Source organism: Apium graveolens, chromosome 8, assembly GCF_009905375.1.
Source record: "Apium graveolens cultivar Ventura chromosome 8, ASM990537v1, whole genome shotgun sequence".
NCBI classification, from domain to species: domain Eukaryota; kingdom Viridiplantae; phylum Streptophyta; class Magnoliopsida; order Apiales; family Apiaceae; genus Apium; species Apium graveolens.
This window is the reverse complement of record NC_133654.1, coordinates 160,327,047-160,349,128: the sequence shown is the minus strand read 5'-3', so window position 1 is coordinate 160,349,128 and position 22,082 is coordinate 160,327,047. Positions and strand designations below refer to the sequence as shown.

Here is a 22,082-nt window from a genome sequence, read left to right as displayed (position 1 = left end):
TACAGGCCGTACCTTGATAGATGTGCAGAAAGGTGAACTTACTATGAGGGTGCAGGATCAGGATGTGACATTCAATGTATTCAAAGCGATGAAATTCCCTACAGAAGATGAGGAGTGCTTAAAGGTGGGTTTGATTGATTCTGTGGTTACTTCAGAACTTGATCATATGCTAATGACTGTTGCATTAGAGAAGGCTTTAGTGGGGGATTTTGACAGTGAGGATGAGGATGGCAATGAGCAACTACAATATCTAAATGCTTCTCCTTAGAGGCGAAAGCTAGACATGCCATTTGAATCTCTTGGTACTTCTGACCTCAAAAATGCTGAAGGAAAGCTCAAACCATCAATTGAGGAAGCACCTACCTTGGAGCTTAAACCATTGCCTGAACACCTGAGGTATGCTTTTTTAGGTGATGCATCTACTTTACCTGTTATTATTGCATCTGACCTTTCAGGTAGTGAGGAGGACACGCTTTTGAGGATCTTGAGAGAATTCAAATTGGCTATCGGATGGACTATAGCAGACATCAAGGGGATCAGCCCTTCGTACTACATGCATAAAATTCTGCTAGAGGAGGGTAGTAAGCCGACTGTTGAGCAACAGCGCAGACTTAATCCTATCATAAAAGAAGTGGTGAAGAAAGAAATTCTGAAATGGCTGGATGCAGGAATCATTTATCCTATTTCTGACAGTTCTTGGGTGAGCCCCGTGCAATGTGTACCTAAGAAATGAGGTATTACTGTGGTAGCAAATGAGAAAAACGGGCTCATCCCCACTCGAACAGTCACAGGATGGAGAGTATGCATGGACTACAGAAAGTTGAACAAGGCCACGAGAAATAATCACTTCCCTCTTCCATTTATTGATCAAATGCTTGACAGGTTGGCCGGTCATGAGTATTATTGTCTTCTGGATGGTTATTCGGGGTATAATCAGATATGTATTGCACCAGAGGATCAAGAAAAGACTACCTTCACTTGTCCATTTGGCACGTTTGCTTTTCGCAGAGTTTTGTTTGGCTTATATGGTGCATCGGTCACTTTTCAGAGATGTACGATGGCTATATTCTCTGATATGATTGGAAATAATGTCGAGGTGTTCATGGACGACTTCTCCGTCTTTGGACATTCGTATGATGAATGTTTGAATAATCTTCATGCGGTGCTCAAAAGGTGTGTGGAAACTAATTTGGTGCTCAATTGGGAAAAATGTCACTTTATGGTGCGTGAAGGCATTATTCTTGGGCATAAGGTCTCTAGCAAGGGTCTTGAGGTGGACAAAGCCAATGTGGGAGTCATTGAAAATCTTCCGCCACCTAATTCTGTGAAAGGAATCCGTAGTTTTCTTGGTCATGCGGGTTTTTATCGGCGTTCCATCAAGGACTTTTCGAAGATATCTAAGCCGTTGTGCAACTTGCTTAAGAAGGATGTGCCTTTCAAATTTGATGATGAATGCTTGACGGCATTCGAGACTCTCAAGAAGAGTTTGATAACTGTACCATTTATTATAGCACCTGATTGGACAGGGCCTTTTGAGATGATGTGTGATGCGAGTGATTATGCGGTGGGCGCAGTTCTTGGGAAGCGCAAGAATAATCTCTTTCATGTGGTCTACTATGCTAGCAAGACCTTAAACGGAGCTCAAATGAACTACACCACTACTGAGAAGGAGCTTTTGGCTATAGTCTTTGGTTTCAAAAAATTTTGATCTTATTTGCTTGGGACAAGGGTGACAGTGTTCACTGATCATGCGGCAATTCGCTATTTGGTTTCCAAGAAGGATTCGAAGCCTAGACTCATTCGTTGGGTGCTCTTGCTACAAGAATTTGAGTTAGAGATCAAGGATCGAAAAGGTACTGAGAATCAAGTAGCTGACCATTTCTCTAGATTGGAGAATCCCGAGTCTACTTCACATGATAAGACATTGATCAACGAATCTTTTCCGGATGAGCAGTTGTTCACAGTTCAGGAGGAAGAGCCATGGTTCGCAGATATTGTGAATTATCTTGTCAGCAATATAATGCATCCTAATTTGAACACAGCTCAAAAAAAGAAGTTTCTGCATGAGGTGAAGTGGTCTATGTGGGATGAACCGTATTTATTTAGACAGGGAGCTGACCAGATCATCAGGAGATGTATCCCATTTTGTGAGACGGAGGGGATATTACGAGACTGCCACTCCACAGTTTATGGTGGACATTATGGTGGTGAGAAGACGACAGCTCATATTCTGCAAGTAGGTTTTTTCTGGCCTACTTTGTTTAAGGATGCTCATCAGTTCGTTTTACGGTGTGATCGTTGCCAAAGAGTGGGAAATCTTACGAGAAAATATGAGATGTCGTTAAATATGATGCTTGAAGTCGAGGTCTTTGATGTTTGGGGAATCGATTTCATGGGGCCATTTGTCTTGTCCTGCAATAATCAGTATATCTTGCTGGCAGTCGATGATGTCTCAAAATGGGTAGAAGTCAAAGCTCTACCGACGAATGATGCAAAGGTGGTGTTGAATTTTCTTCATAAGCAGATTTTCACAAGGTTTGGAATGCCACGAGTAATTATAAGTGACGAAGGGTCGCATTTCTGCAACTGTAAGTTCACTTCTATGATGCAGCGCTACAATGTGAATCATCGTGTTGCCATTGCCTATCATCCGCAAATGAATGGTCAAGCAGAAGTGTTTAATAGAGAGATAAAGTGCATTTTAGAGAAGGTTGTTTGTCCGTCAAGGAAGGATTGGTCTTTAAAGATCGATGAAGCTGTTTGGGCTTACAGAACAACATATAAGACTCCACTTGGGATGCCCCCGTTTCATCTTGTGTATGGTAAGGGATGTCATTTACCTGCGGAGCTTGAGCATAAGGCCTATTGGGCGTTGAAGAAGTAGAACCTGGATCTAGATACAGCTGGAAAGAAGCGAATGCTTCAGCTAAATGAACTTGATAAATTTCGACTCCAAGCGTATGAGAACAACAAAATGTACAAGGAAAAAGTGAAAAGGTGGCATGATATGAAGTTATATCCTAAGTCATTTGTGCCGGGGCAGCAAGTTCTTTTATTCAACTCTCGTCTTCGACTTTTTCCTGGAAAGTTGAAATCAAGGTGGTCTGGACCTTTTATTGTCAAAACTGTGTTTCCACATGGAGCGGTGGAGATTTTTGAGAATGATCCGGACCAAGTATTCAAGGTTAATGGTCAGCGTTTGAAGCATTACTATGGGGAAACGGCAAATCGGGAAGTGGTTAGTGCCGTTTTATTGTCAACTTGATTAAGGTACACTACGTCAAGCTAATGACGAAAAAGAAGCGCTTCTTGGTAGGCAACCCATGATTTGTTGTTACAGGAACCCTTAGAAGTTAGTAACCTATCCAAAAAAAAAAAAAAAAAACAGGGCAAGGAATTTTTTTTTCCAGAAGACCCCTGAGCGCCCGCTTTGCTGAGTGACCGCTCAGGGCCCGACTGAAAGAATTTTTTTAAGTCTTATAAAAATCCAAAAAAAAACCGAAAAATCCAAAAATAAAACACATCCCCATTACCCACGAATTATCTTCCCATTACCCACGATTTTAACCCTCAAACCCACTCCTAATCAAACTATACCCTAATCTCTGCCCTATATATACATACAACTATTACATATACTCCCCCATACACTTTCAAACCTTAAACTCTCTCCTATATTAAAAAAAAACACAAATCTTAAACAATTTTTCTCAGTTTCGATGGCACCCAAGAGATCCGGGACTATTGATAACAACAACATTGTTTTTACTGCTGATTCTTCGAGGGGTACTACTGCGAGGCCTTGTTTGTTTGATAGGGCTGCTGAGGAGGAGTATACTAGGCTTTTGTTAAGCCGATTTTGAAGGAGAGGGGATTCTTACCATCGGGGAGGGATGGTGAGTTGTTGCCAATGATTGCTGAGAAGGGTTGGATTGCTTTTTGTGAGTCACCTGAGGCAGTTCCGATGAGCGTTGTTCACGAGTTCTATGTGAACGCGAAGGCTGAAAAGAATGGGTTTTCTGTTGTGTGGGGGATGACGGTGGATTATCACCCTGAGGCGATTTACCGTGTGATTGGGCAGCGACAGAGGAAGCCCACGAAGGAGAATTGGAATGAGAAGACTGCTGAGGATTTTGACTTGGATTTGATTTGTGCTACTCTCTGTAGACCGGGCACAGTTTGGACCTTCAAGACTGGAACTAACGAGTATCGCCATTTTTCGGCGATTGCGATGAATAGGTATGCCCGTGCATGTAATGCTTTTATTTGCGCTAACATTCTGCCTACTTCACATGCACATGAGGTCACAGTTGAGCGAGCACAATTGTTATGGGGTATTTTGAATGAGGAGTACTATGTGGACCTTGGTGAGTTCATCTACCAAGGAATTCTGAAGTTTTTGAGGGGAGCTAAGCACATGAACATCCCTTATGCATCCACGGTTACAAAGCTTTGCTGAGCAATGGGAGTTCAGTGGCCGTCTCACGAGCAGTTGCAGCTGCCGGCCGCTCCTATTGACTCTGGGACTCTGAATGCGATGCAGGATTGGACTGGTGGAGAGCCCGAGGAGCATGGGCTGGGTTATCATCATCCAGGAGGGCGTTCAGCACGCAGTGCTACCATGGCGAGACCAGGGCGTGATGTGGTTGGTTCTTCTAGAGCTCAGGAGGGTAGTGGGATGGCTGATGCCCAGTATAGGAGGCTGTCGAGGAGGATGGATGCTATGTACGAGACGTAGAGCAGGTTTGCTCAAGAGCTCACCCTTGCGCTTGGGACTGCTTTTAGAGGCCTTGGAGCTGACATCCAGTGGCCAGTTTTTTGTGAGGACTCTGCATATCCACATCCTGATACTCCACCCTCTGAGGGTGGTGATGATGATGATGATCTCTCCGAGTAGGTATACCCTGTGTTCCTTTCTACTACCTTCACTGGGGATAGTGAAGATTTTAAGTTTGGGGGTGGTAGTTAAGGAATATTTTGTGTGTGTGTCATATAGTTGCATATTCATGATAGTTTAGTTCATATAATTGCATATTTTTGCCATTTAGTTTTTTTTTATTTATAGCTTTATTTATCATGTCATACAGCTCATGCATTTACCATGATCCCTTTTGTGTTACTTTGCCAATTGATTTGTGATGTTGATGCGAGTGTAGTGATAGCGTTAAAGTGATATTGTGTCTTGTAGGTTGACATGCATGCTAGAAACACTTGTAATTTCACTAAGTCTTAGAGAATGCTTAAGGACTAGATGGTTGTTATGGTTTGATGGTTTTCAAGGTTAATCTATTGATTATGCTTAGAATTTATAACAGGTTTTTAGTGATAAAAGGCATGAAAGGAAAAATTGGAGTAAAAAGTGGAATTCATTGCTAATTGTGGCTAGACGTCAAATGGCTATTAGCTGGCTCGTATTTTTATGCGAGTAGTCTAGGGTTGAGGAAGATGGAGCGAAACACACTTGCACAGAAATTTTGAAAAAAAAAGAGAAAAAAATTTGGAGCAGAAGCAGAAAAGAAACGCACTTGCAAGTGGGAAGATAGGAGTAGATTGCAGCAAAGATTTGGAGCAGAAGCAGAGCATTTTCCAGAAGGGGTCTGAGCGCCCGCTCAGCTCTGCTGAGCGACCGCTCAGGAAGCTGAGAGCCCGCTCAAGAATGCTGAGCGGCCGCTCAGGGACGGAATTTTAGAATAATTATTTTGGACTCCTGATTCTGTTTAACTTCCAACTTCTGAGTTACCTGGGTTTTATGGGACTCCTATATAAGTAGTTTTCAGAGATGTTTCACAAAGGTTGGATCGTAGTATTAATCAAAGAGCGAGGAGATAAGGAAGAAGACCGTTTTAGCACACCGCATCGAAGAGGAAGCATATTTTCTTGTGATTCTTTATTTCGTTTTAACGTTGGATGCTAGTTTCATTTACTTTGAACCTATTTACTCTTGTGACGTACTCTGGTTTAATATAAGTAGTTTTAGTTATTATTCTCGTGTGTTATTATCATGATTTCATATGAACCCATGATGACGATGAGTGCTATCATGGGCTAATCGTGATCATGGGGTCGTAACGGATTTACTATGGAATTCTTTAAATAGTTGTTTAATACCTTAGTATGTGATGATTGTATGATACCTAGTATTGGTTGTGCTTATTCGTCTTATGTGCATCGCGAACATATAAGATAGGGTGTTAATCTCTTGTGAAGCGACGGTGGATCTTGAGATTTAGAACTTGCCATGCTAGCATAGGTTCATGTACGAGTATGCATGATTAGTGGGTAACTCTAACCATTTTACTTGCCCTATGTAATCAAAAGGAATAACTTGTGCTTTAATCGTTATGTTGTCAAATTCTGTAGACATATAGGGTCTCAACATAATTGATGACTATTCAACTTCTATCTTAATTGTGGATGCTTGATAGAATGGTATTAGTACAATGAAAGTTGGCTTTTATCAATTTCGTGTTGTTCGATTAATATCATCACTGTTGCATGCTAAGGGTAATAACAATGACTATTGAAGGAAGTAGTAATGAAGTTGTGATCTCATGTGTGTTTTAATATTGTTAATTCAAGTGTTAATTAAGTGCTTAATTCTCGTAGTTAATTGTAGTTAATAATTAGTTAATCAATCTAAGTTTTATTGTCTTAACATTGAGAAGTAATCATACATTGGTGAGTGAGTGTTAATTGAACATAATTGGTCTGAGTCTATATGGTAACGAACTAGAAAGTATTCTATATTACTTGCGAACGCGTATAGTTGTGTGTATTATTAGCGCGTATTTTCGCCCTAACAAAGGGTATCTGGTGCCTCCTCCTTTTCTACAGCATCCAGTAGTTGTGACTACATTATATCTGTTTCCTCCTTTTACCTCTACTTTTGTGATCATAAGGATCAATACTATTTGTGTTAATCGCATCTGTTTAACCATTATATGTTCTATATCAAAATCCAAATCTTTGGTGCGGTGAGGCTAATTGGAGAACTGGCATCTATTTATAGTAGAGTACATATACTAGACTATTCTTACATATTTATACTCCCTCCATCCCATTTTATTTGTCACGTAAAGTCAAATTGACCAATTTTTGACCAAAGATTAAATATTAATCTTATATCAAATTAAATATTAATCTTATATTATTTCAAAAAACTAAAAATTATATATTAAAGTAGATTAAATCTATTTTCCGATGATGTAATTTTTTTATTTTGTTTATTTATAAAATATTAATAAATTTTAATCAAACTTTAGTTAATTTGGCTGGGCCAAAGTCAAATGCGAGGGATGAAAGAAGTATTAGCTAAACATATGGGATCAAATATGTCGAAAAGTCGACAACCATTTTTGTCATTCAGTTGCATATTTGCATGATAGTTTGAATGAGGCCCCGGATCCTGTCAAATTAATACTCAGATAAACAAGTATAATCCTGAAAGATCCACATTTCACTCTCAATTCTATTAAGGAGGAAACTCCTAATGGATAGGTTAGGTCAAGAGTCAATGATGTAAATAGCTAAAATAGGCAAGGTCATATAAATATTAAGTGTTCAAGTTTTGGAGGGAAAAGTTGTTACATTCATTGTTAGTCTTGTATATATAGAGAGGCTATAAATAGTTTATAATTAATTGAATTAAATGTAAATTTCAACATATATATATATATATATATATCTCACTCTCTATATCAATCTTCATCTCTACTTTCTCAATTATAGGCAATCTTTGCTCTCTGTAATTTCTACATGGTATCAGAGCTTCCGCAACTTTATACCTGATATCTTCATCTTGATTTCCTTGATTTGTTCAGATTCACAAATTATACTTCTTCATTGTTATCAATTGTTCATAATCAATTGTTGAAAAGATTGATTGAGACAGTATTTCAAACACCTTGATGTCAACAAATCACACAACAACAAATCAATCAAATATGCATAATGATGCAACACGAGATGCACAAACTGGTGCAAATCACTCAGACACACAAACCACTACAAATCTCTCAGACTTTGATGATGATTTCAATACGATCAATCTTGAATCGAATCACCCGCTGTATCTGTAAAGCATAATATAACATGTAATCGAGAAATTATAACTCAACATGAAAATAAAAACAGATAAACAATATTAAACTGTGAAGCACGGGAACCCTAAAGATGAAGACATGATACATACAAAGAATCAAAAGATGCAAATGACTCTCTAAGTCCACACTCAGGTCATGGGAAAAAGTTCATTGACATGTTCAAGCCTCCATAAAGAATAAGACATCAAAGGACTTCCAGTATCAGTTACATAGTTTGATTTGAAGTATTAAAGATCAAGGGTTCAGTGTTTGAAGCAATGAATAGTCAACCAAGATGTATCTGTTAGGGAGAAAACACGCGCTAATATTCAAGCAAGTATACGCATTTGCAAGTAGTACAAGATATAAATCAGATTCGTTCCCACAGAGACTGGTTTAGGTTAAGTTCAATTTATGCACCTACGCAATAATGTATGGTTATCGCTCAATGCTAAGACAAATAACAAATTGGGTTTTTATTAAACTAAGAGATTATACTAAATAACATTAACTAAGAGAATTGAGGTTGAATTACTATATATGACAAACATGGGATTCTAACTTCATTACTACTTCATTCAATAGCCTTATTGTTCTTAACCTTAGCATGTGATGGTGATGACACTAATCAGATAACACGAAACTGATAAACGCCAACTTTCGTTGCACGGGTACCATTCTACCAGACATCCACAAAAGAGATAGAAGCTGAATAGGCACCAATTATATTGAGACCCTATATGTCTATAGAATTTGACAACATAACGGTTTAAGCACAAGTTATCTATCTTGATTAGATAGGGCAAGTAAAACGGTTAGAGTTACCTACGAACCATGCATACACATACATGAACCTATGCTAGCATGGCAAGTTCTAAAGCTCTATATTCACTGTCGCTTCAATAGAGATTAACACACTATCTTATATGTTAGCTACACACATAAGACGAATAAGCACAACCAATACTAGGATATCAATCAATCACCACACACCAAGATATCAAAACAAATTAATTATTGAAATCCATAAGTAAATCCGCTAGAACCCCATGACAACGATTAGCCCATAATCGAACTCATCGTCACCATGGGTTCCAATGAAAGCATGGCATAAAACAAGGTCTTAATAAACTGAATAATAATTAAAGTACGAATAAACGAGTTCTAGGTTCAATAAGAACGAAAACGAGCATCCAAATTTACAACTAATTCAAAGAATTATAAGTTGAAAACAAGATCTTCTTTTTTGGAGTTGTTCTGTGCTTCTAGGTCTTCTCCTTGGTATCCCAATCTTCTCGGATGATGAAAACCCTTTTTTAAGTAAATATACGCCCCTAGTGGACCTGGACCCTTAAAATCGTCAAATTCCACTCAAAAAAGTTTTTTTCAGCGAAATCAGCGATCAGCCGCGCCTTGGGCGGCCGCTCAGCTCTCCGGGCGGGCGCTCAGCTCTCCGGGCGGACGCCTAGAGCCTGTTTGGAAAATTTTCTGATGAATCTTGTTTTGGCCATAACTTGCGTTCTACTCGTCAGAATTAGGCGATTCAACTGTCCACGCGAAGCTAACGAGATTCTCTACAACTTGACAATGGACTTGGATTCCAAATCTGATCACTTTTTATCATATTTCCTTTAAAATCTCATTTCTTCATATAACTGATACCTGAAATGCAATAACACAAAAACACATCAAAATACCAATAACTTGAGTCCAAAACACCAATTTAAGCTTGTAATAAAGCGTTCCAAGTGGATATAAAATCCACTTATCACACCCCCAAACTTGAATCGATGCTTGTCCTCAAGCATAAACAGACTCAAAACTACAAAACAAACCTAATGCATGAATGTAACTATGTGAATGCAACTAAATGATAATGCAATCGATCCCCTCAGAATAACCATAACCAAATGAATAAGCCAATGCCTCTAATAATGCAATAACTTGAAACAGAGTTCGAATAAATCCCACAAACCAACTCACAAACCAGAAACGTGCGTGTGTGGATGCTTAATAGATATACTCTCGATACTAGATCAATAACCATAACTTATCTATCAGCGAAACAATCAAAAGTTTATAAACAGAATAGACAATAAACGCATTATGACTCACAACACCTCCTTTCTACTAGAGTTATACAAGGATTCACACTATTATTGAACACATAGCAAAGATGCTTATTTGACCGTGCAATGAATGAGGTCCCAAAAGACTTATGCAATAATACCCATGTAGCGAGCGTTAGGTTAGCGGATCCCAGACTATAAAAGCCTTAGGTTACTAGGCACAAAGTCCCCTAGAACTTAATAACCCGAGTATTAAAGAGCTCACTCTTGATCAATTATGCATAAACATATACTTTTTTTCTTTCTTTTTTTTCTTTTTTTTCAATAATTTCTGAATGAGTGCGTTTCGCTCCATCTCATTCAACCCTAGACTACTTATAAAAATATGAGCCGGCTACTAGCCATTTTACTTCTAGCCTTACAACAACTAGCAATGAAATCCAAGTTTTTCTCCAGATAAAAAAATCAGTGTTTTTACGTCATTACGAGAATATCACAAATTCTAAATATAACCAAGTGATTAAATCTCAACAACAAACAAGTATGATTATTATCTAGATCAAAAGCAACCCTATAAGACTTTGTGAAAATATTTGTTTCTGGCATACAAATCAATTCATTAAGACTTAAACATCCCTCTATTCGTCATCACCACACTGAAACCAACATCAACTTATCAAATATCATAGTTCATCTTAAGGGATCATGCTAAATATGCATGCAAATGCAACTATATGAAATCACATAAAAATAAACAAATATGTCCTAAATGAAAAATCATGCAAAAATATGAATGAACTACAACTAAACATGCAATATAAATCTATATGGACACACACTACTAATCCTTACATTATCACCCCCAAACTTAAAATTTTCAATGTCCTCATTGAAGGTAATAATAAGGATTTCAGGCATACCTAGTCATCGGAAAGATCACCCTCTTCGGGTGGAGGATCAGGTGGCCAATCAACCTCGCCACTAGTGTCTCAGAAAATAGTACCGAAAGCGTGTGTCAAATCTTCAGCAAAATGATGGTGAATGTCGTGCATGGCCTCCATACGCCTAGTCACTCGCCTGTACTGCTCATCACCAACACCAGTCCTATCAACTACCTGTGGCGCATGAGAAGAACCCTCTGTAGGCACTAGAAGATCCGTCCAGTCACTCTCTACATCATCAAAAATATATCCCAACCCCTTATCATGGGGTGCACCTAAGAAAGAATAACTCAAGTGATCTGGCTTTCGGTTGAGCTCAAGTATGGGAGCTTCTTGAATAAATGGTTCAAAATGCTCCTGAGAAATTTTCAGCTCTGCTAACCCAAGAGAATCGAATGGCATATCCAACTTCCTCTTCCACAGAGGTGCATTCAAAACCTGCAGTTGCTCTACTTTAAACACTCCTCTTTAGCTGTGGGTAACTTCATTTCCTTGAACACATTAAAAGTGACCTTTTGATCGTAAACCTTCATCGAAAGCTCTCCTTTTTGCACATCGATCATAGTTCGGCCTGTAGCCAATAATGGTCTTCCCAAGATAATGGGAATCTTCTTATCTTCCTCGAAATCAAGAATTATAAAGTCAGTAGGAAAGATGAGTTTATCCACCTTGACCAAGACATCCTCCACTATACCTCGTGGATAAGTGATGAAACGGTCAACTAGTTGCAATGACATGTATGTTGGTTTCAGATCAGGCAGACCAAGTTTCTTGAAGATAGATAAGGGCATCAGATTGATGCTAGCTCCTAAATCACATAAACAATTGTCGAATGACAAGTTTCCGATGGTTCAAGGAATAGTGAAGCTTCCAGGATCTTTAGGCTTCGGAGGCAACTTCTGTTGCAGCACAGCGCTGCATTCCTCCATTAGAGCAACAATCTCTAAGTCATCGAGCTTCACTTTCTGAGAGAGAATACCTTTCATAAACCTCGCATAGCTAGGCATCTGTTCAAGAGCTTTAGTGAAAGGTATGTTGATATGAAGTTTCTTGAACACCTCTAAAAACTTCTCAAACTGCTTATCCAGCTTTTTCTTCTGCAGCCTCTTAGGAAAAGGAGGTCGAGGATAGATCTGTTTCTCCCATGTATTATCCTCAGGAGGAGTGTGTTCCACAGTAGTCTTCCTTGGTTCCACCTCTGCTTCCTTCTGCACTTCTTCTTCAGCCACAACTTCAGATTCTGGAACTTGAGACTTTTCAGGCTCTTCGTCTTGCTGAATTTGGGGGCTTGCAACCTTTCCAAACCTTAAGGTGATGGAGTTCACCTGTTCTTCAACTTCCCTCTTACCTGGATTGGCTTCTGTATCACTAGGAAGCGTTTCTGGTGGTCGATTCAATAAGGCATTAACAATTTTCCCTATTTGGTTCTCCAGAGTCTTGATAGAAATAGCCTGGCTTGGTATATAAGAGCCTTATTTTTGCACATAAGCCTCAACTCCTCCAATTCAGATTTTTCATTCGAAGATAGATCTGCATCATGATTTTGTTGTTGAATTTGGAGTTGTTGTTTAGGTGCAAATTGTTGCTGAAAACCAGGAGGGTTGAATAGCTTATTTCCAAATTGCTGGAACGGCTGTTGCATCGTATTCTGATTGTTGCTCCAGCTGAAGTTAGGATGATTCCAGTTGTCAGGATGATAAGTGTCTAGAACTGGTTGCTGCGATCCCTGAAAGTTGCTCACAAACTGAGCTGATTCACTAGATATAGCGTATTGCTCTGTCACATGCGGACCTGCACACAGCTCACAAACACTAATTATCTGCTTAACACCATAGTTAGCCAGAGAATCGATCTTCATAGACAACGCCTTTAGTTGAGCAGTGATAGCCGTAGCTGTATCCACCTCAAGAACTCCTGCTACCTTGCTCTGTGGCAATCTCTGGGCTGGATACTGATATTTATTAGCAGCCATCAGTTCAATTAGATCATAAGCTTCCTCATAGATCTTTTCACATAATGCTCCACCTGCTGCTGCATCGAGCATGGGTCAGGACTGTGCTCCCAACCCATTGTAAAAACAATTGATGATCATCCAATCAGGCATTCCATGATGAGCACAGTTCCTAAACATCTCCTTGTAGCGCTCCCAAGCTTCATATAAAGATTCTCCTGATTGTTGCGCAAATTGAGTAAGAGCATTCCTGATTGCAGCTGTCTTTGCCATAGGGAAGAATTTAATAAGAAACTTCTGAGCTGGTAGAGAGTGTAACCAGCTCTTAGCCTTGTCCCTCAGAGAGAATGGGAACAGTCTCAGCTCCACAACATCTTCAGAAACACCATTGAACCTGAAGGTGTCGCAGATCTCTATGAAATCCCTAATGTGTGTATTGGGATCTTCCGTTGGAGAACCCCCAAACTGGACTGAAGTCTGTACCCATTGAATTATGCCAGGCTTGATCTCAAAGGTATTAGCTGTGATAGCTGGCCGGATAATGCTAGTTTGAATGTCATTGATCTTGGGTTGAGAAAAATCCATCAAGGCTCTCGTTCGTGCTGCTGGATCTCCCATTATAATGAGTACCTGAAACACAAACAAATAAACCGTGAAAGTAAAAGAATCCGAGTCAGTGAACTTTAACGACCACTGATGACAAGCACATAAACTAAAAATTAACACCGAGTCCCCTGCAGCGGCGCCAAAAACGTGTTAGGATGAAAACACGCACTAATATTCATGCAAGTATATGCGTTCGCTAGTAGTACAAGATATATATCAGATTCGTTCCCACAGAGACTGGTTTAGGTTAAGTTCAATTTATGCACCTATGCAACAATTTATGGTTATCGCTCAATGCTAAGAAAAATAACAAATTTGGTTTTTATTAAACTAAGAGATTATACTAAATAACATTAACTAAGAGAATTGAGTTTGAATTACTATATATGAAAAACATGGGATTCTAACTTCATTACTACTTCATTCAATAGCCTTATTGTTCTTAACCTTAGCATGTGATGGTGATGACACTAATCAGATAACACGAAACTGATAAACGCCAACTTTCGTTGCACGAGTACCATTCTACCAGATATCCATAAAAGAGATAGAAGCTGAATAGGCACCAATTATATTCAGACCCTATATGTCTATAGAATTTGACAATATAACGGTTTAAGCACAAGTTATCTATCTTGATTACATAGGGCAAGTAAAACGGTTAGAGTTACCTACGAATCATGCATACACATACATGAACCTATGCTAGCATGGCAAGTTCTAAACCTCTATATTCACTGTCGCTTCAATAGAGATTAACACGCTATCTTATATGTTAGCTACACACATAAGACGAATAAGCATAACCAATACTAGGATATCAATCAATCACCACACACCAAGATATCAAAATAAATTAATTATTGAAATCCATAAGTAAATCCGCTAGAACCCCATGACAACAATTAGCCCATAATCGAACTCATCGTCACCATGAGTTCCAATGAAAGTATGGTATAAAATAAGGTCTTAATAAACTGAATAATAATTAATATACGAATAAACGAGTTCTAGGTTCAACAAGAACAAAAACGAGCATCCAAAATTACAACTAATTCAAAGAATCACAAGTTGAAAACAAGATCTTCTTTTTCAGAGTTGTTCTGTGCTTCTAGGTCTTCTCCTTGGTATCCCAATCTTCCCGGATGATGAAAACCCTTTTTTAAAGTATATATACGCCCCTAGTGGACCTGGACCCTTAAAATCGTCAAATTCCACTCAAAAAGGCTTTTTCAGCGAAATCAGCGACCAACCACGCCTTGGGCGGCCGCTCAGCTCTCCGGGCGGGCGCTCAGCTCTCCGGGCGGCCGCTCAACTCTCCGGGCGGGCGCCTGGAGCCTGTTTGAAAAAAATTCTGATGAATCTTATTTTGACCATAACTTGAGTTTTACTTGTCAGGATTAGGCGATTCAACTGTCCACGCGAAGCTAACAAGATTCTCTACAACTTGACAATGGCCTTGACTTCCAAATCTGATCACTTTTTATCATATTTCCTTTAAAAGCTCATTTCTTTATATAACTGATACCTGAAATGCAATAACACAAAAACATATCAAAATACCAACAACTTGAGTCCAAAATACCAATTTAAGCTTGTAATAAATTGTTATAAGTGGATATAAAATCCACTTATCAGTATTATCTCAGAATTGTCAAGGAAATTGAAGTAAATCATTTCATGCTAGTTGCTTGTTAACCAGACCAGTGCATCAAGCATCAATATATCAGGAATGGTTTGATTTAATTATTCAGAAGGAACTCTAAAATAGTGATACAGTTATTGGAACCTAGATTTTTTCTAAGGCAAAGAATACCTTCCAGTGTTAGAGGGTCGCAAGTAAAGATTCCAGGAAATTTGGTTAAGTCAAATGGTCACCTCTATGACTCTAAGATCACAAGTAAAAGCATGGTGATAAAATGTTAAATTCAAGTAGCCTGGTCACAAGTAACTCTATAGGCATGTTCATGACTAAGCCCTTAGAGATGCATTCAGTCGCAAGTAACTTGCAACTGAATATCTCCAAGGAAAGTAGTTGCAAGTATCTCAGAACAGGGGAATTCAAGGGCGCAAGTATCTAGTGTCACAGGGTCGCAAATATCTGTTAAAGGGTCACAAGTATCTCAATTAGCAGAGGAAATCAAGGTCGCAAGTAACTCTATTCTACAGGGTCACAAGTAACAGACTTTGTGTGTTTTCCATTGATTAAATTCAGCATAAACAATAAAAATATGTGGTGTAAATAAAGACAGCTGTCCAATTGTTTGTGAAGACTACAAAAGCAGTAATTGAATGTTTATTCAGTTGGTTATCTTCCTCAGCTTCAACAGAGAGTGTTTACGGGAGCTCCATTAAAGAACCTCATTTATTAACTTTGTAAACATAAAGTTGTGCTGCTGAATTTATTATAGCTAATCAATTCATTGATTAGATTGTAGCAACCTCAAGGATTATATTAATAAAATAATATATTACTCAAATTGTTTTTGTGTCTATTTTGATTCTGTACTTATATCGAAGAATTTGTAAACGAATCAAAAAAAATTGTAGGTATCGTATTCAACCCCCCTTCTACGATACTTTGGGACTAACAATTGGTATCAGAGCTTGTTGATTGACATAAAAATCAAGATCTGAAGAAAGAAACAAGTTCTTGAAAAATTTCTTGAATTTTTTAATTTTCAAAAATTCTTATTTCTTGAAATTTTTGAACTTTAAATAATTTTAATTCCGCCTAGATGATGAACAACCAAAGAATTGGAAGTATCAAGGTTCCTCCATTTGACAGAGATAGTTACAACCTATGGAAGAAAAAGATGATGGTGTTTATAAAAGCTTCGAATCCACTTTACGTTGGGATATTACTAAATGACCCTTATGTCCCGATGGAAGTAGTTGCTGAATCCACAACTGCAACTGGTGCAAGAATTCCTTCCTCGTCTACTCCCAGGGATCCATCTAAATATATGGAGACTGATAAGGAGTTGATAAATCTGGACACAAGCCTTCAACTCATAATTGTGGAATCGACCGATAATGATATGAGCCATCAACTTCTAGGATGTAATAGTGCAAAGGATATGCGGGATACCATTGAGCTTTTAATGGAAGGTACAGAAGAAGTCAAAGAAAACAGGATGGATATTCTGACGACTCAGTATGAGGCATTCAAACTTCAACCCGGAGAAACACTGTCTTCACTCTTTGAGAGATATGCAAGACTGTTAAGTGAATTAAAGCTGCAAGGGAAAGTTTATCATATACGAGAGTCTAACAGAAAGTTTATGCTGACGCCCCCAATTCACCTGGAACAAAAGAACACATCAATCAGGGAAATAGCTGATTTTATTACTATATCCTTGGATGTAATCTATGGAAAGCTAAGAACACATGAACTGGAGCAAGAGCAGAGATCTATTATCTATGGACTTGGTTCTATTGACAGTAAGAGTACGGCACTTGCGAAAACCACTGCACTTGTAGTTTATGAACCTGAAACCCAAGAAGACAAGGTTTCACCCTCCTCAACAATCAAGGAAATTTTTGTAGTTGAAATTGCTCATGGTGAGCCAGAGGATGAAAGTGAGTTCTGCACTCAGGAAGAACTTGAACAGTTGAAAGACAAATCTATGGCATACATGGCTGCAAAATTTAGTCATGTTAGATTCAGAAGGAAACCCAACTATAAATCAAGGGGTTCATAAGGAAATTTCAGAAAGGAAGTTACTCAACAGGGTCAAGATCCAGAGGAGGCTACAAGTCAAGTTGGGTAGATAAGAGCAAAACAAGATGTTACAACTGCAATGAGTTAGGGCACTTTGTATCTGATTGCAGAAAGCCCAAAGCAGCAAAAGGAAATGATTTCTATAAAAAGAATGAACCTTATGAAGATCTGAAGAGGAAGAATGAGAAGCTGAAACAGAAGTTGAATGCTTATGTGGTTAAGGAAAAGGGAAGAGCGTACATTGCTGAAGGAAAATGTTAGATATATTTGTGATGTCATGTCTAATCTGATTTGTTTAGTTTCAGAACTTAATATCAGGACTTATCAGGACTTACGGGAAATCAGGATTTACTGAAGACAGGAAGATATCAGAACTTAAGGTATCAGAACTTGAGATATCAGAACTTAAGGAAGGATATGCTTCAGAAGTAAAGTGCGGCTGATTTCTAGGAGAGGATCTGGACTAAAACAAAGGAAGATATGCTTTAGGAGTTGGACGACTAGAAGACTTGTAGAAGATAATATCTGATTGATATATTTTAGGAAGAGATATATTTTATATCAATTAGAAGATATCTTATAACTGTGTACTATATAAACACAGCTTAGGGTTTACACTATACGTGTTATCATTCACGAGAAAGATTATTAATTGTAACCTAGCAGCTCTTAGTGATATTGTTCATCACTGAGAGAGTAGTTTAATCTACTTTGTAATAGAGCTTATTATATTGAATAAACTTGATTACTGTTACATACTTTATGTTCTAAATCGATTTGATTGTATAAACACTATATTCAACCCCCTTCTATAGTGTTGTGTGACCTAACAAGTGGTATCAGAGCCTCCCTGTTGATATGCAAATAGTGAGATCCAGTTTACAATCATGTCTGACGAAACAAAAACTCCACCTAAGCCCACCATAACTCAAGATACTCAAAACAATCAAACCCACAGTCGATATGAGAGTATTAGGGTTCCTATACTGAGAGCATTTGAGTATCCTATATGGAAGGTAAAGATGGCTATATTTCTGGAAGCCACAGATCCAGAATAACTTGATAGAATTAATGATGGACCATATAAGCCTACAAAATTTCTGTTGCAGTTGCTGATCAACCAGTAAAGACCTTACCAAAGGAGAAAGGTGATTACACACCTAAAGACATCTCATCTATTGCCAAGGATGCAAGGGTAAGGCATTTACTTCATAGTGCAATTGACAATGTCATGTCAAACATGGTAATTGGATGCAAGACTGCAAAGGAAATATGGGATACTTCGGAGACAAGATGCCAGGGAACTGAAGCCATCAAAAAGAATAGGAAGACAATACTCACACAGGAGTATGATCACTTTGACTCAAAATCTGATGAGTCACTAACTGATTTATATGACAGATTTGCTAAACACTTGAATGATCTGTCACTGGTGGACAAGGAATATGATCTTGAAGATTCAAATCTAAAATTCCTTTTAGCTCTTCTTGAAAATTGGGATTTGAAGTCTACTACCATAAGAGACAACTATGACCTTGCTGAAACTACTCTTGATGAAATTTATGGTATGCTCAAGACTCATGAACTTGAGATGGATCAAAGGAGCAAAAGGCATGGAAGAAAGTCAAAGACAGTTGCACTTAAAGCTGAGGAGGAATCTCCTAAAGTGGTTGTCTCAAAGAGGGGCAAAGGAAAGGCTCTCATCATACACTCTGATTCAGAGTCATCATATTCTGATGATGATGATTCGGAATCTGAAAATTTATCTGAAGTGGATGTTGATGCAGAGATGATGCAACTGTGTGCTCTTATGGTGAAGGGTATCACAAAGATAGCCTACAAGAAATTCAGAAAGGGTAAGAAGTTTTCCAGGAAAGGTGGAAGTTCTGAAAAGAAAGGGTTCAGAAAGACTGAAGGCAAAGGAGGAAAGTCTGACAGAGGAGACAACTCAAATGTCAAATGCTACAATTGTGGTGAAAGAGGCCACATCTCTCCTAACTGCAAGAAAGGAAAAGGTGATAAAGGCCAGACACTTATCACAAAGAAGAAAAACTGGGCAGACACTTCAGATTCTGAAGAAGAGGTAAACTATGTTTTGATGGCAAATGCTGATAGCAGTTCTGGAACTGCTGAATTGAAGGTACCTCATTCAACTCTTGCTTTTCATACTGATGATATTTCTGAGCTAAGATTATATCTTAAAACCATGTTCATTAGTTTTAGAGATCAGACTTTAGAAAATGAAAGATTAAAATCTGAAAGTCTTGCTCTTAGAAACAGAAATGACTACTTAGGAAAAGAGTTAGTTATATTTCATCAAACTCAGAAAGAAAGAGATGAGGCTTTGTATGTTAAAGATGAACTTCTAAAACTGAATAAATCTCTTAAATTTGAACTAGAAAAGGAAAAGGAGATAATCAAAACTTGGACTAACTCTAGAAGAACAACTCAGAAAATATTAGAAAATGGAAATTGGAAAGAAGGACTAGGTTACCTAGATGATAAAGAAGAAAAGGAAACTGTGTCATCTAAATCAAACTTTACCAAGAAAGCTGAAAAGCCTAAAATTAATCCTGTCAAGTTTGTGTCAAATTCAGACAAGTCAAAATTTGAAAAGATGAAAGACTCTAAAACAGAAGTCAAAGAAAAGTCAACTTATGACAAATTAAAACAGGATAAACTAACTGTGGTAAATATTGGCTTAATGACAAAGAAGCAGCTTAAGTATAAGCTGAAAGAGATTAAAAAAGTGAACAAGGTAAAGGAAGCTAGGAAAAATAGGAATGGAAAGGAAGGTGTGAATAAAAGCAATAATTATATGCCTGTTCCTAATGGTCCTAGAAAGAAATGCTACAATTATGGAAACTCTAACCATCTTGATTCTTTTTGCAGGAAAAATAAAGATATAAACTCTTTACCTCCTAGATCAGGAGTTAAGAGTCAGTCTGTTATGTTTAAACCACAAAATCCTTGTTTTCATTGTGGTAGTTTATGGCATTCTATTTATACTTGTAAGGAATATCATAGTTTGTACTATGATTATTATCAAATAAAACCTTCTTTAAGGAAAGTTAGTGTAATTCCTTCTAGTGTAAATTCTGATGCAAAGTCTGATAAAAAGCATGTTAGCATAAACTCTGAAACTAAATCCGCTGCAAATGCTAACAAACTTAAAAAGGCAAAAGGATCCAAGCAAGTCTGGGTCCTTAAAACTAACCAATAGTGGTCTTTATGATTGCAGGGCAACATGAAAAACATCCTGGTTCTGGACAGTGGATATTCAGGACATATGACTGGAAATAAAGCCCTGCTATCAGACTTTGTGGAGAAAGATGGCCTAGGAGTTTCTTATGGAGATGGAAACATGGGAATGACTCTGGGATATGGCAATATCAATCTTGGGAATGTCATAATTGAATCAGTAGCTCTTGTCTAAGGACTTAAACACAATCTGCTAAGTGTGAGTCAAATCCGTGACAGAGGTTATTATATGGATTTCTTTGAAGAACACTGTGAAGTTGTAAGTAATTCTACAGGCAAAGTGGTTCTGAAAGGTTACAAACATGGTAACATATATGAAGCCAGACTTTCAACAAATTCTGATGGTTCTGCAATATGTCTGTTAAGCAGAGCATTAATTGAAGAAAGCTGGAATTGGCACAAGAGACTTTCTCATTTAAATTTCAACAACATAAATGAGCTAGTAAAGAAAGATATTGTGAGAGGACTGCCAAAATTAGTATTTGCTCCTGATGGTCTTTGTGACTCGTGTCAAAAGGCAAAACAAAGAAAATCTTCATTCAAGAGCAAAACTGAATCCTCAATTCTTGAGCCTTATCACTTACTGCATGTTGATCTATTTAGTCCAGTCAATATCATGTCCATTGCAAAGAAGAAATATGCTATGGTTATAGTGGATGAGTTCACAAGATACACATGGGTGTATCTCCTACACAAGAAGAATGAAATTGCATCTACTCTAACTGATCATGTCAGACAGCTGGATAAGTTAGTCAAAGATTCTGTTAAAACAAAAGAAGTGATAATGGCACTGAGTTCAAGAATTCAATCATGAAAGAGTTCTGCAAAGAGCAAGGAATAAAGCAGGAATTTTCTGCACCTGGAACTCCACAACAGAATGGAGTTGTAGAAAGAAAGAACATGACTCTTATTGAAGCTGCATGAACTATGCTTGATGAAGCAAAGCTACCAACCTACTTTTGGGCTGAAACTGTGCTGACTGCTTGTTTTACACAGAATGCTACACTCATAAACAAGCATGGAAAAACACCATATGAGATGGTGAAGAAAAATAAGCCAAATTTGAAATACTTTCATGTATTTGGATGCAAGTGTTTTGTTTTTAAGACTCATCCTGGACTTTAGTGCCAAGACCAAAGAACAAGTCAATTGTTGGTATAAAATGGGTGTTCAGAAATAAAACTGACAGAGATGGCATAATTAGAAGAAATAAAGCAAGGTTGGTTGCTAAAGGTTACTTTCAATAGGAGGGTATTGACTATGATGAAACATTTGCTCCAGTTGCTAGATTGGAAGCCATAAGAATCTTTTGGGTTTATGCTGCTCACAAGAAGTTCAAAGTCTTTCAAATGGATGTTAAAAGTGTTTTTCTCAATGGAGAATTGGAAGAAGAGGTATATGTTAAACAACCTCCAGGCATTGTAGATCCAAAATTTCTAAATCATGTCT

The 22,082-nt window shown here is 38.0% G+C and overlaps 1 non-coding gene across 1 annotated transcript; it reads left to right on the top strand.

Annotated features, from left to right (window-relative positions):
* Nucleotides 1-13,193: 13,193 nt before the first annotated feature.
* On the top strand, nucleotides 13,194-13,300 carry LOC141682365 (small nucleolar RNA R71). Its single transcript, XR_012559767.1, has one exon. It is a non-coding gene; the product is annotated as a small nucleolar RNA R71 (small nucleolar RNA).
* The last annotated feature ends 8,782 nt before the right edge of the window (nucleotides 13,301-22,082 follow it).